This window comes from Calliphora vicina, chromosome 5 (genome assembly GCF_958450345.1).
Source record: "Calliphora vicina chromosome 5, idCalVici1.1, whole genome shotgun sequence".
Taxonomy (NCBI): Eukaryota; Metazoa; Arthropoda; class Insecta; order Diptera; family Calliphoridae; genus Calliphora; species Calliphora vicina.
The window spans coordinates 59,627,776-59,640,762 of record NC_088784.1 but is presented as its reverse complement, the minus strand read 5'-3'; the positions used below and the strand labels follow the sequence as shown (position 1 = coordinate 59,640,762).

General features: G+C 27.5%; 1 protein-coding gene across 1 annotated transcript in view; it reads right to left on the bottom strand.

The window, feature by feature from the left end:
* The window catches only part of LOC135960337 (nose resistant to fluoxetine protein 6-like), a 34,947-nt gene extending 25,308 nt beyond the window's left edge, over window positions 1-9,639 (bottom strand). Inside the window, exon 1 of the mRNA XM_065511605.1 lies at window positions 9,305-9,639. The gene's annotated coding sequence lies outside the window, so the exon portion shown is untranslated. The remainder of the gene's footprint in view (window positions 1-9,304) is intronic.
* Between the last annotated feature and the right edge of the window lie 3,348 nt (window positions 9,640-12,987).

Genomic DNA, 12,987 nt, shown 5'->3' with positions numbered 1-12,987 from the left:
ACAAATATTAATACTCAGTATTGCCGTCTATAAATACCTTTAACTATAGTTTTAGATATATAAAAAAATTCCGAAATTCCAAAAAAAAAAATTTGGGACACTCTAGTGTACAGTATAATAAGAACGCAATGCAACCTCAGAAAAAATTCTCCATAGTCAGTTTCGTTATTAACAGTGTTCGTTATAGCCGTGTTCGGCAGTTTAGCTGAATTTTACTTTACTGTTGCACTTATTTGTTCAATGCAAAATCATCATTATTCCGGTTAAATTCAAGTACAACTTGGCCGATTAAACTTCACATTTAATAATAAATCACATCCGCTTAAAACGAAATATAAATTCACAATTGAATTGTTTCACAATAACAAGATTTACAAAATTGCAAAATGTACTGTACTGAAAATTGAATACAATACATATTTTAATTATACCCATAAAGTTATAAAATTTCAAATTTTTGGACCTATTTTAGCCAAATTAATCATTTAAATATTATGATTTCTTTTTATAGTTTCATTTGTCTGTTTTTTTTTTTTTGCATAAATTAATTGTTTATAATTTAAATATGTAGTTTTGCACAATCTTTAAAAAATAACAATAATAAAAACGAAATATGCATAATTTAATGATTTAAAATTTAAATAATTAACTACGTCTGCCACTCCTACTACAAATAAACCTTTTAAAATATTAACAACAATTTGCAGACAGAGTTACACAATTCTCGGTCTATCGCAGGGCAAAAAACTCTCCAAAAGTTCCACTGTGCGCCATGATGTTTATTTACATTGATTTTCATTTATGTTGTTTCTTAAGTTTGTTTAGATTTTTGTTATAAATCATTTTGAATAAAAATCAATATAAATTTAATTAACCTAAAAACATACATACTACCTACCATACTCTCTTTCTTTTATTTTTATTTTTGGCGATTTCCAAAAATAAAACCTAAAAAATACACAAATTTATACGATGGATCATGATGTTTACTCTCACTCTCGTTTTTGTTAAACTTGATTTTGACACTGTTTATGTTTTGTTGTCGCTGCTGCGGTATGCGGTAACTGATGACCCATAGAAAAAGTACCAGTAGTTGGTCGATCGGTTGGTCGATAAATTTGTGTCTACACTTTTAAAACCTTCATGAGTTGCAAAGTCATGGCTTTAACGAAAATAATTTTTATTTATTTCGTGTAAGAAAATAGATGCATCTACAATTGATCTTAACTTTAAACAGTAAAACTGCTTTAATACCCTACCATACAATTGGTAGGTAATAGCAGACGGTGTAGATGTTTATAACCTTTAATAAATTTATTTTAATTCAGAAGAATTCCTAAAGGTAGGTTTTTTAAATTTTTAAAGAATAGTATATCCTAATCATTATTCCATTTTATTTTTATCGAATTTATGAACTTTTTAAAGTGAAAAATTAATGTATGGCTATTGTAAGTCTGGCTTAACCCACAACAATATTCTTACTTGTTTTTAATTTCTCTTTTTCACCTGACAAGTGGTTTAAATTTGACAGTTTATTTCTCACAAGTACAACTTGATTTTGTATACATACTTTTACATACAGACTAAGTAAGACAAAATGATTTTATAATTTATTTAATGGGTTACTACAAACAACAACTGTAATTTTGGTTAAATATTTTAAACATACGTAAACAAGAAAAATTATAGATTTATGATGATTTAAAATGCGTGGAACACACTAAAAGTTTTTGCAAAATTATCGAAAAACTTCGATAATTTCAAAAAATTACCCATAAACAATTTTACCTCCAGACTGATATGATTAAAACCTTTACCCGGATTACTGCATCGTAATGACTACAGCCAAAAATATACCGAGAATTTTTTAACATATACAATTCCCCACATTAATTCTGAATAGAGATATGTATGTAGGTTAGTAGATTCTATTATCATTCATGTGTCATGACTAGGCGGCGAATTTATATGCAAATGCAATGCATATAAATTCGAATGCATATTTTATTGATAATGCATATTTTGTTATATTTTACTTTAAAATGCATATTTATATACATATTATCCAAGTTTTTAATAAAAATATAATTTTTTGTCGTCAATGGGTAACATATTGTCTGGACAAAAAGTTTTTTTTTCTAATTTGTTGTAGAAATAACATTAAATTTTATCGACTAACTTCTTTCGACATCGAGAAACTGGGTTTAAGATCTTCATTTCTCTATCAAAAACTTTAGAGTTTTTTTAAGTATCAAAAATTCATTAAATGTATCGAAAACATTCATATTTGTTTATATTACAATTTCGATTTATAAGAGATTTCGTTATCGAAAGATTTTGTAACTTCACATTCACAGTTACCATTCCTGACAGTAATTTCCCAGCAGTTCTAGAAGACCGTCCTGAACATGTGATTTTACCTATAATTTAGGGTGACAACTAGTTACATAACTAGCTACGTGACTACACTATAGATTACTTAGAGACACTTAAGTGACAATTGTCTTTACGCAAGATTACATGGGATGTATAAAGTAACCAATTGACTTCTCTCAGCGTTACAAACAGCACATACGTGTCAAATGACCCAAAATATATAAATTGGAGTCAGCCAAGTGATCAAACATTAGTGACAATTACTGTCTATAAGGAATTCATTTACTACTTGCCTAACTGCTGGGTTATTAAGAGATGAAAATAATTAATGTTGGATGTTTTTTATATCACGATCAAAATATTGATTTTAAACACAATAGAAGCTCTAAAGATTATGGCTTTAAACAAGTATTTTTACCAAGATATTACAATTAATATATCCATCTCAGAAGATCAATTACAATTTTAATACTTTAACTATTTAATTCCTGATATAATTTAAAGAGTACTAACTGCTGGAAACACTGTTATGTATTTTTTGGACATTGCGCGATCCATAGTTAATTATTTTATGTTTCTGCAGAAATAAATAAATGCATATTTTTTTTTTTAATTTTTAGGTCATATTTTGATTTTTTGAAGCATATTTTAGGCGCTTATTTTCCAATAATAAATGCATGAAAATCCGTCCCCTAGTCTTGACTCATGACTGATGGCTTCAAAAGGTTGAATAGCGTTGGTTATGGGTTCTTCATTGAATAAAGGGGGATACAATCTTATACAGTTCAAGCTCTGTATTCGCGCCTACACATTATCGCGATGGCCCGATCATCGCGACCGATTACTTTTTAACATTGCATGTTCTATAATCGCTGCAGTTTTTCTGTTTTTTCATTACAATGTCTATAACCAAAACGGGAAATCCTCTTCTTTTGGTATATTAACTTTTGGATGATTTTGATCTTTAATTTTGTCAGTTTATTCGCGTCATTTGTTGTGTAAATACATTTCTTAATAAAGACAATGATTTCTCAAAAATTTAAAAGTGGAGATGCCATAAATTCAATTTGTGTGAATTACACGTTGCATAAGTCTTCGGTTTACCGCATTATAAAGCAAAAAAGTTCGTACGTACAACAGATTTTTAAAAATTACAGGCTAGAAATTGTCTTCGAAACCTCATTTTATTGATCCATTTGTGACAGAGTTTAAGGATTACGTTGAGGAGCATGGGTTGACTTTTCACCAAATCCACAATGCCGACGAATCCTGTTTATATTATAGAATGCTTCAAAATCACATTCTTGTCACATGTAATGAGAAAACGGCTCCCGGAAGAAAAATATGTAAAGAGCGAGTGATGACATAAACAACTGGATTCAAGAAATGAATGGCCCAAGTGTTCTACATGAAGAGGGTAACCTCAAGAATTTCTCTATAAGCTGGATTAAGAGGTAAGGTTTTTATGTTTTCATTTCATATCTCTGGCTAAGGTAGCATATGAAAAATTGTTTTAATGTGAATGGTCTTTAAAATTCAATGCTAAATATTTCATGTTACCTTTGCGAAAAATATGAAAACTCATTAAGAGCTTAAAAAACAGAACCTCTTTATAATTTGATCCAGCTCTCCAAATACAGAACCCACGACAACAATTTAGAGAAACGATATCTTAGAATAAATTATAGTTTTATTTTAGTAGGGATCATTCAAATTTTTTTATGCCACTCTAATGTATTTAATTTCATCTGCCGAGTATTAAAAAAACATCAAAACAATCATTCTTTGAATAAATAATCAAAAAGTATATTTTATTTTGATAAAAGTTAACTATAACAAGTACAATGTTTTACTGAATTTAGAGCAATATTGAAATATAACTTCGTCCCTATATTAAATAAACATTTTACACATGTGAAGACTTTATTTTTAAAAGCGGATTTAGACGATCACGATCCTTATAGACGATCTAGTTATGACTGTCCGTCTGTCTGTTGAAGGCATGATATGGACTAGAGGAAAAGTCCTACGGGGATGAAATTTTCCCCAAATATTCTCTATTGATCAGAAATGTTTGGTATTGAAAAAGAGCAATCAACGAAATTTTAGAACAAAATGTGCGTCCGACTTTTAAAAGCAAATCGCTTAAATGATCAGGCCTAGAAATTTGGCACAATTAGTTATTGATATTTTCTAGTAATAGTTTATACAAAATGCTAATAAAATTAAAATAAGATTCGGCATAGCCGAATATAACTCACTTTTTTTACATTTCATATTTAATTATGATCAAAAGCTATTCGTTTGTTTATTAATTGAACTGTATTTCGTTTGATTTAAATTTGTTTCAAACATTCATTAACATAAATAGTTTCTTTAGGGTATTGTTTTTACAAATCTTTTAATTTTCTTCTTTTTAAAATATTTAAATTACAGCTTAATATTTCTTGTTTTTTTTTTGTTTCTTCTTCTATAACTTTACATCAGCTTATTGACAAACTTTATTTAAATTTCACACACTTTTAGTTTTACTGGTGATTTGTTAATTTGGACTTTAAATATGAAGGGGACCATAAAGAAAAATAGGGTACAAACAGAAGAGAAACAAAAAACTACGTATGTTTATTCAGACACTTGACGACCTTGACTTTTTTATTAGTTGCGAATTTATTTTAAATAATAACGCCAGCCAGGTATTAATAAAAAAACACAAAACCAAATAAATTTAAATGATTTAAATATCTTGCAATTTCCAACCGTATCTTTTATTTAGACTTAAGGTTTTACGATCGCATTTGTTGATGGATTTTATTAGTACCTTCAGATAAGGGGCGCAAAACAAACCTACAATGCCATTTTGCCACTTTACAGGAGGAAGAGGTTTTTGTCAAACAAATTCTACAATTATTTTTTATGGTTCATTTGTTTGTTTTTGTTTTTTATTATTTTTATTTGTTTAATTACAGTTTTATGCCTTTTGTTGCGATTTTTTACACCTAATATAAATTATTTTATAAACAAAAATGCTTTGTTTATTTTATTAAATATTATATTGCATAAAACTTTAAACAAATTTACATTAATTGTATATTTACATACAACACTGTTCAAATAATTTTTTATCAGGTATGGAAAATTAAATCTTTGTTATACAGAAAATTTTGAAATGTGCTGTGTGGCCTGGCCAACGTGGTTCTTAAAGAAATATGGACCAATGACGCTGCCAGTCATGTGGATTGGCATCGTACCAATATCGTCAACAATTTTTTTGTTGACGTATCCATATATTAAATAAATGTCAGCCAATTTGACAGATGTAACTTCAACAATATGGCCGCTATCAACTGTCAAAGTTCTGAGTCTATAGGAATATGTAAATTTGCCTTTTTAAATGAAATACGGAAAATATTTTGAAAGTATCAGTGAGTCTGTAATTTTGAAGTTGTATCCAAAAATGTACGATTGTTTCAACTATTCCATCCACGATTGGGATATTTTTATTTAAATATTTTATAATGGCAACAATAAGAAATTTTTTCACGATTTTAAATTGTTAAATCTTCTTTTGCAATGTAAACTTCTAGAATATGGAAATTTCTTATATTTTCAATGCTGCCATTTATTACATAAAGAAACTTCTGCAAAGAAGTGAATTCGCAATTACAAAAGAAGAGCAAAAAACACTATGTGATTTTGTTGTAGTTAATTACATATATAAAGCCATGGTTTATTGCTAATAAAACAATTGAAATTTAAATCAATATAAAGAAAAATATGATATTATAGTTGCTGGCGCTTGCTTACAAAAATGTCTAAATCATCTTTGGTACTTGGCAGATGAGCCAGTCCTCATTTCCCTTATTGATGACAATGTATCTCTTGATAGAAGCAACGAATGAGTAAAAAATTGTGGGCGTTAATCAATAGCAAAGAAAATGAAGACGTCGAAGATGACGATTTAGCTCCGAAAAAATCTATATATCCTATGAATTTTTTAAGGACTTTGGTAAAATATTTACCATGTAGCTTGATAACCAAAATGTCCTTGAATTTATTTAAACGTTTAAAAATTATAACATTATTTATTTAAACAGTGAATGGCCTTGTCCTGAGAGCTTCAACAAAGGAAAGGAAATATTTACTTCAAAAAATTTTGTAAATGACTCTGCAGAAAAGGAAGTAAAATTGATAAGCACTGCATTCATATAGAATAAACTGCTTTTATTCTGCAAGTATAAACAGATTTTCCTATAATTATTTTGTAATTATCAGTGTCTTAATTGTTGTTTCAGGATAATGCAAAACTACAAGAATGCGCGCAGAAAATTTTTTTGTAAGGAACACTCGTATCTCATAGTGTTCCTAACAAAAAAATATATAAACAAAAATTTATTATAATAATTATTTATTTATATAGAGGCAAACAACGTAAGTCTTGTCGTTTGGAAAAACTAGGTAACTCCACATTTTGCGAAAATTGAGATAACACCAAAAATAGGAACAACGTTTCATTTACTATCACTCTGTCAGATCGAAATTGTGATATAGTTTCTCATTTAAAAGTTATTTTCATGTAAAATATTGCTAACTCCATGCATTTTTGAAAAAACAAGGTAACTCCATATTTTTATTAAAAAATTGAAAAATTAGAAGTTTAAAACGACGTTGTTAACTAAGAGAGAAAGAGTGAAATAGAACAAATTAGGGTCTTTGGGTTCAAATTTTGAACCTAAAACAAGAAAAAAATCGATTTATTTTTGATATGTATGTATATAAGAATAAAAGGAATTTTTTTTTTGAAAAATCCGGGTAACTATAACGTACTGAGTCAAATATGTAGTCAATGTTTTACCACAAATGATTACTAAAGTTGCCTTTATTCCGTAAAATATAAAAATAAATTAAAAAATATTTTTTTTGGAAAAACTAGGTAACTCCATTTTTCGAATAAAACAAGGTAACTGACATCGATTTTCGGGATTAATTGAACCAGAAATTTTCAACATTATTTAAAATTATGTTTTGTTTAATGGTCATGCATAATAACATAAATTAATATTAAATAATTAGGGAAAAATATTTAAAACTTTAAATGTTCTATGTTTCTCGTGTTTTCAAAAAATGAGGTTACCTAGTTTTTCCAAATCACCACAGATATAGAAAATTTCACCGCACTTATAGGTATAAAATTCAATCTCAATGCGGCACGTGTTGAAATTAAAATATCGATTTGAAATTATCACAAAGTACAATTTTTAAAAGAGGTTTTTGAGGTTCCCGCTTTAAATATATTGATTATAGAAAATAAGGACCAGTCTATTATTGAAGTTAGACAAAATATTCTTTAAATTCGGTTTACATTTGTAAAATTTATATTTTCTTCTTTTTATATTTGACATCTTCTTAATCTTAAAAGATTAAAAAATTATTTGTTGGTGGGAACTAGGGTTTTTATCCCGGGAATTACCGGTACAAATTTTTAGTCGGGAATCCCGGGAATTAAAAACTGACCCAAAAAAATAGAAAACAAGTTAGAACTATGTTTTTTTATATCTTTGCTTATATCTTGGCAATTATAGACCGCTTATTATTATTTATCTGGGGTTTTTCGTATGAAAATTTTAAAAGTGATTTCAATTAATTTTGGAAATGATTTGTTTTAACAAAAATTTAATCATTCAAAGTTTGAATAAATTCTGTTATTAATTAACTTTAAAATTAATTCAGTTTAAACAAAGGCTTTGGAATGAATCTAAAAAATTAAATATTAGGAAGGGATAAAAGGCTGACATTTTTTAATTACGGATTAAGATTTTAGTGAATTAAGCTCAATTTTTATTAATTCGAAGATCTGATATTTAATAATTATAACACTAAGTTTTTATATGAAATTTGGCTATAATATTCCTAATTTACAGTATCATTATATATTTCGGGAATGTAGAAAAAAATTTCCCGATTCCCGGGAATCAAAAAAGGTCGGGAAATTAAAAACCCTAGTGGGAACCTACAATTTTAAAATCCCTAAAATATTTTGCATTTCTACACACTTTTTCTACCATCGCAAATTCCCAAAAGAAACATAATTGTCGGTCTTAAACTTTAATTAGCGATGAAGCGCCTTTCAAAAGCTGAAATTTGACTTGAGTCAAATGTTGACCAGGAATATTACAGTAACACCACGAAGAATATTGTTAAAAAATTCATATATACATAAATTAATACATTCATTTTTGAAAAATGTATATAATTATTTTATCATTATACATTCAAATATTTAAATAAATTGAAGGTCGTTTCCAAGTCCTTTTATGCCACTTCTTTTACTTAACGATTATATTTTTATTATTGCATATTAAAAACTACTTATATTTTTATCATGATTTCTGGGACTGAAGAGATAATTACACAATTATCCTCGTTTCAAAGATAACGACTTAAAAATCTAGTTTCAAAAACTGTTAAAATTATTTTTAATATACCCAGATCTAAGTCCGGTTTTTCAGTTTGTTTCAGAATCAATTTAGGCAGACACTTTAATAAAATGTCTTTGTTATTCCACATAAAATGGGCTTCAATACAAAATATAACATATAATTATTTCTTAACTCTGTATCTACTTTAGTTATTGTAAATACCAGCTTATTTTATTGCATATTTTAAATATTTTTCCTTAATTTATAACGAATTTCTTTCCACTTTGAGATGAGATCTTTTTCAACTGTATCTCGGTTACAAACTTGATTTCAAGGACTCTTTTACTTTTTTTTCGGTAAATCCAGGTACAAAAGTAACTTTTTACTTGCACTTTGTTGTAATAAATTTGTTTTTTTTTCAATTTTTCTTTTCTTATTTATTTAAAAAAACTCTGTTTAAATATAAACTTTTTTTTATTTACTATTTTTTGGTAATTTTTCAACTCTCACACCTTTTTTTTGGATGAACGCAGTAAATCTGAACTGTTTGCGGCGCGGGATGTACGAAAAACGAGCAATTTTAGTAGACACACGTTAATTCGAACTGAAAAATGTTGAACAAAAGTATTTAACTTTTTTCACTCTTTTTATTATTATTTTTTTTATTTATTTATTAGTGTAGTTTTTTGTACAAAAAAAAGTACTCGTATTTTATAAAGATCACGTCTCCCGAATTGTGTATTTTGTGCGAGTTGTATGCGTGTGCGTTGTATTTTATTATTTTAAATTCAAATTTTGTTTATTGATATGGAGCTTATAGTTTTCGAACAACTTCTTAACTTAACGACGTCTTTCGAACAAATGTGTACGACTGCATAAATACGTAAAGTTTTTATTAACTTTGGTCCATCATCATCTTCATTGTTAAACCAAGAAGAAATTAAAAAAAAAACTACTCTGTAATCCGGTAACAGAGACTTTACAGAAAACAGACCAACTATAACAGCAAGAGCAACAGACTACAATGAATGACTGACGGGGGGAGGTGACTGGCTAAATGCAGTAGTAGCATGTGTATGAACGAACAGTGGGCATAAATCGACTTAATTGTACCCTCAGCTTTACTATTTATAGCAACACCAACAACAACTAAATATGAACTAAAAAAGAGCATAAATACTTATGTTTAAATTTAGATTTATGTCTGTTAATTTAATAGCATTAATTCACTCTTGTGTATTTTGATTAATTTGATTAATGCTTTCAAATGTAGGGATCTGGTGACTTTTATTAAATTTTTTTTCTGCAAAAATATCAAGTGGTTACTCATTAAATACTTGTGTAAAATTATGAATTTAGTACTACATACTTATATATAGGAGAATAGAGAGAAAATTACACTAAAAAGATGGATATTTTTGGCCGCGGTCATTGTAAAGACATCTCATTTTTAAACATTTGTATATCGTCTGCTTAAATGCAAACGGACGTAACTACACTTTTATTTTATTTTACAGGAGAAGCAAAAAACGTTATACAATCAATAATAATAAAGTTGTCATTTTTGATCACAGGGTTCTTAATATTTGCGTGAGCATGTAGTTTGATAAAAATAACCATAACACAGGTCAACAGCAAAAAAGGCTTCACCACTATAGAGATTTGATGCATCATGATTACCTAAGTACAAAAATGGTAAACATTTTCAATTCTATGGATAAATTTTTTTTCTAAAATTGTGAATTTTTTCAAATGTTTTTCCACACAATTTATGATAACTCAAAAACAGTTATTCTGATATTATTGAAGTAAACTTAAAAATGTTCAAATTTACATAAACTTTAATCCGGTTATATATTGCGTATTAATCGACTCAGTACTTTCGGAGTTATAATCAACGTTGCCACTCATAAAATATTTTTCCTACCAAATTTCTAATTAAAAACTACCAAAACCTACCAAATTTAAAATATTTGAGAAATGCTATATGGATTCGTTTCAAAATTAATAGTTAACTTAAAATTATATTATTGCTGCTATAAAATTATCCTGAGGAATAACGATATTGAAGCAGAGTTTAACACATATTATTAGAAAATAAAAGTTTTGAGAGCCCTTGTCATTTTTTGAACTCAACACTACTAAATAAATACACATTTACCTGACTAAACTAAATATTTTAGAAAATGCTATCTTCATATTTTGCAAATATGTAGTTTTATTAATTTGGCTTAACATAAGTAGTTTTTTCGTTATTATTTTAATTATTTTGTTCTTAAAAATACTTCTGTATTCAGAAATATCGTAGCCTACCAAAATATGACAAATATCGGAACAAACCAATCAAACTACCAAAAGTCAATTTGTTAACTTCAAACTACCAATTTTGGTCCAATTGGACCAAAGCGGCAACGCTGGTTATAATAACAAATTGAAGCAAACAATATTTTTTTACGTGAAAATAACACATTTTTGTGTTTTAAAAAACTCATGAAAAATCGAAAATGCTATAACATGTTCAGGCTTATTACTTTGTCGCAAAGCCGCGTATAATAAGAACAAAACGAGATATCGAAGACAAAAATCGATTGATTCTTTTCGAATTTATTCACAATTACGTGAATTCGCTCATTTTCACAAAATTTAACTTTTTTGTTTGATATACATATGTACATAAAATGATGCTTGTGAAAAATTTGAGGTCTCTAGCTATTATAGTTTCGTAGTTTTTTTTATTTTTTTCATTTGCATCATAAGGGAGGCGCCTATTGTGGCTACTACTCTCATTTTTGCCTCAAATATTTATACAAACGGCGGAATTATTCACGTAAAATTTTAAGCTCATAGCTATTATAGTTTCCTAGATATTCGATTATTTAAATTAACCACGCCCACTTGAAATTTCAAAACAAAAATAAGCCTTCAAGACATACAGGATTTTTTACATATTATTATCATAAAAACGTTTTTAGCCATGGATCCAGCTCACCAAATATTGACCCCAGGATGAAATTTTTGAGAAATGAAATAAAATTTAAAAAAAAAACTTTAAATGAACACACTACATTTGTGCGAATTTAAATAAATTTATACGAAAATTAACTGAAACATAAACGTGACTATAAGTCGGTAAATACTGGTCCAAATGGAAAAAGTGCGACCGACTATGATCATTTAAATTTTTAACCCAAAACCTGATTTATTTAAATGAAATTCTAAATGGAAAAAGGATGATTATATGTTTTATTTACATTCATTTTCCATTAAAAATCCATTTTTATATAAAAATCTAAAATAGGCTCTAGTTCCTTTAGTATTTTTAACCCTCCGTTAGTAGCAATCATTTTTTTCAATTGAGACTGTCGCAATGTATTAAATTGATATCAATAAAAAAGGCGCGTTTGAAAATAATCTCTTGAGTTTTTATTTCGAAAACACAAAAACAATATTAAATTCAAAGTATTTAAAGGATTAATAAAAATAAAATTGCAGTAAAAATATATTTTAATCCAAAAATAGTTAAAAATTTAGGGTGTTTAAAAAATTTACAATAAAACATTTTTTTCCTGTATCAACCAGATCAGTTGCGACTAACGGAGGGTTAATATATAAAAACTTAAAATAGAAAAATTTAAAAAAAATATTTTTACTGGAGATTTTAATTCACAAAGGCAGATTTAATATTACTCAGGGACATAACTTTTATAACCAATATTGGAAAAAATCCTGAAATAATTATTTATCAAGAATTTTTTAAAAATGGTCTCTGAATAACAGTAAAAAATAAATAATATTATTTTGGTCTTGATAACCATTATAAACGATTTTTATTTTATTTGGTCTTCAATAACCATTAGCGGAATTCACTGTTAAGTGCGAATGCTCTAGCATCATTGCAAATGCAAAATTGTAAATGTTTTTGTGTGTATTTTGTTATTGGGTTACGGTAAAATTTTGCATTTGCAATGATGCTAGACCATTCGCACTTAACAGTGAATACCGCTATTATGAAAGATTTTTATTTTTTTTGGTGTCCAATAACCATTATAAAATATTTTTATTTTTTTAGGTCTTTGATAACTATTATTAAAGATTTTTATTTTTTTTTTTATCTTCCGTAAACGTTATGAGTACCAACAAAGTTTTTTGGTCACGTGGACCTGGTTTTCTTGTATTTTAAAATAGACAGAGAAAG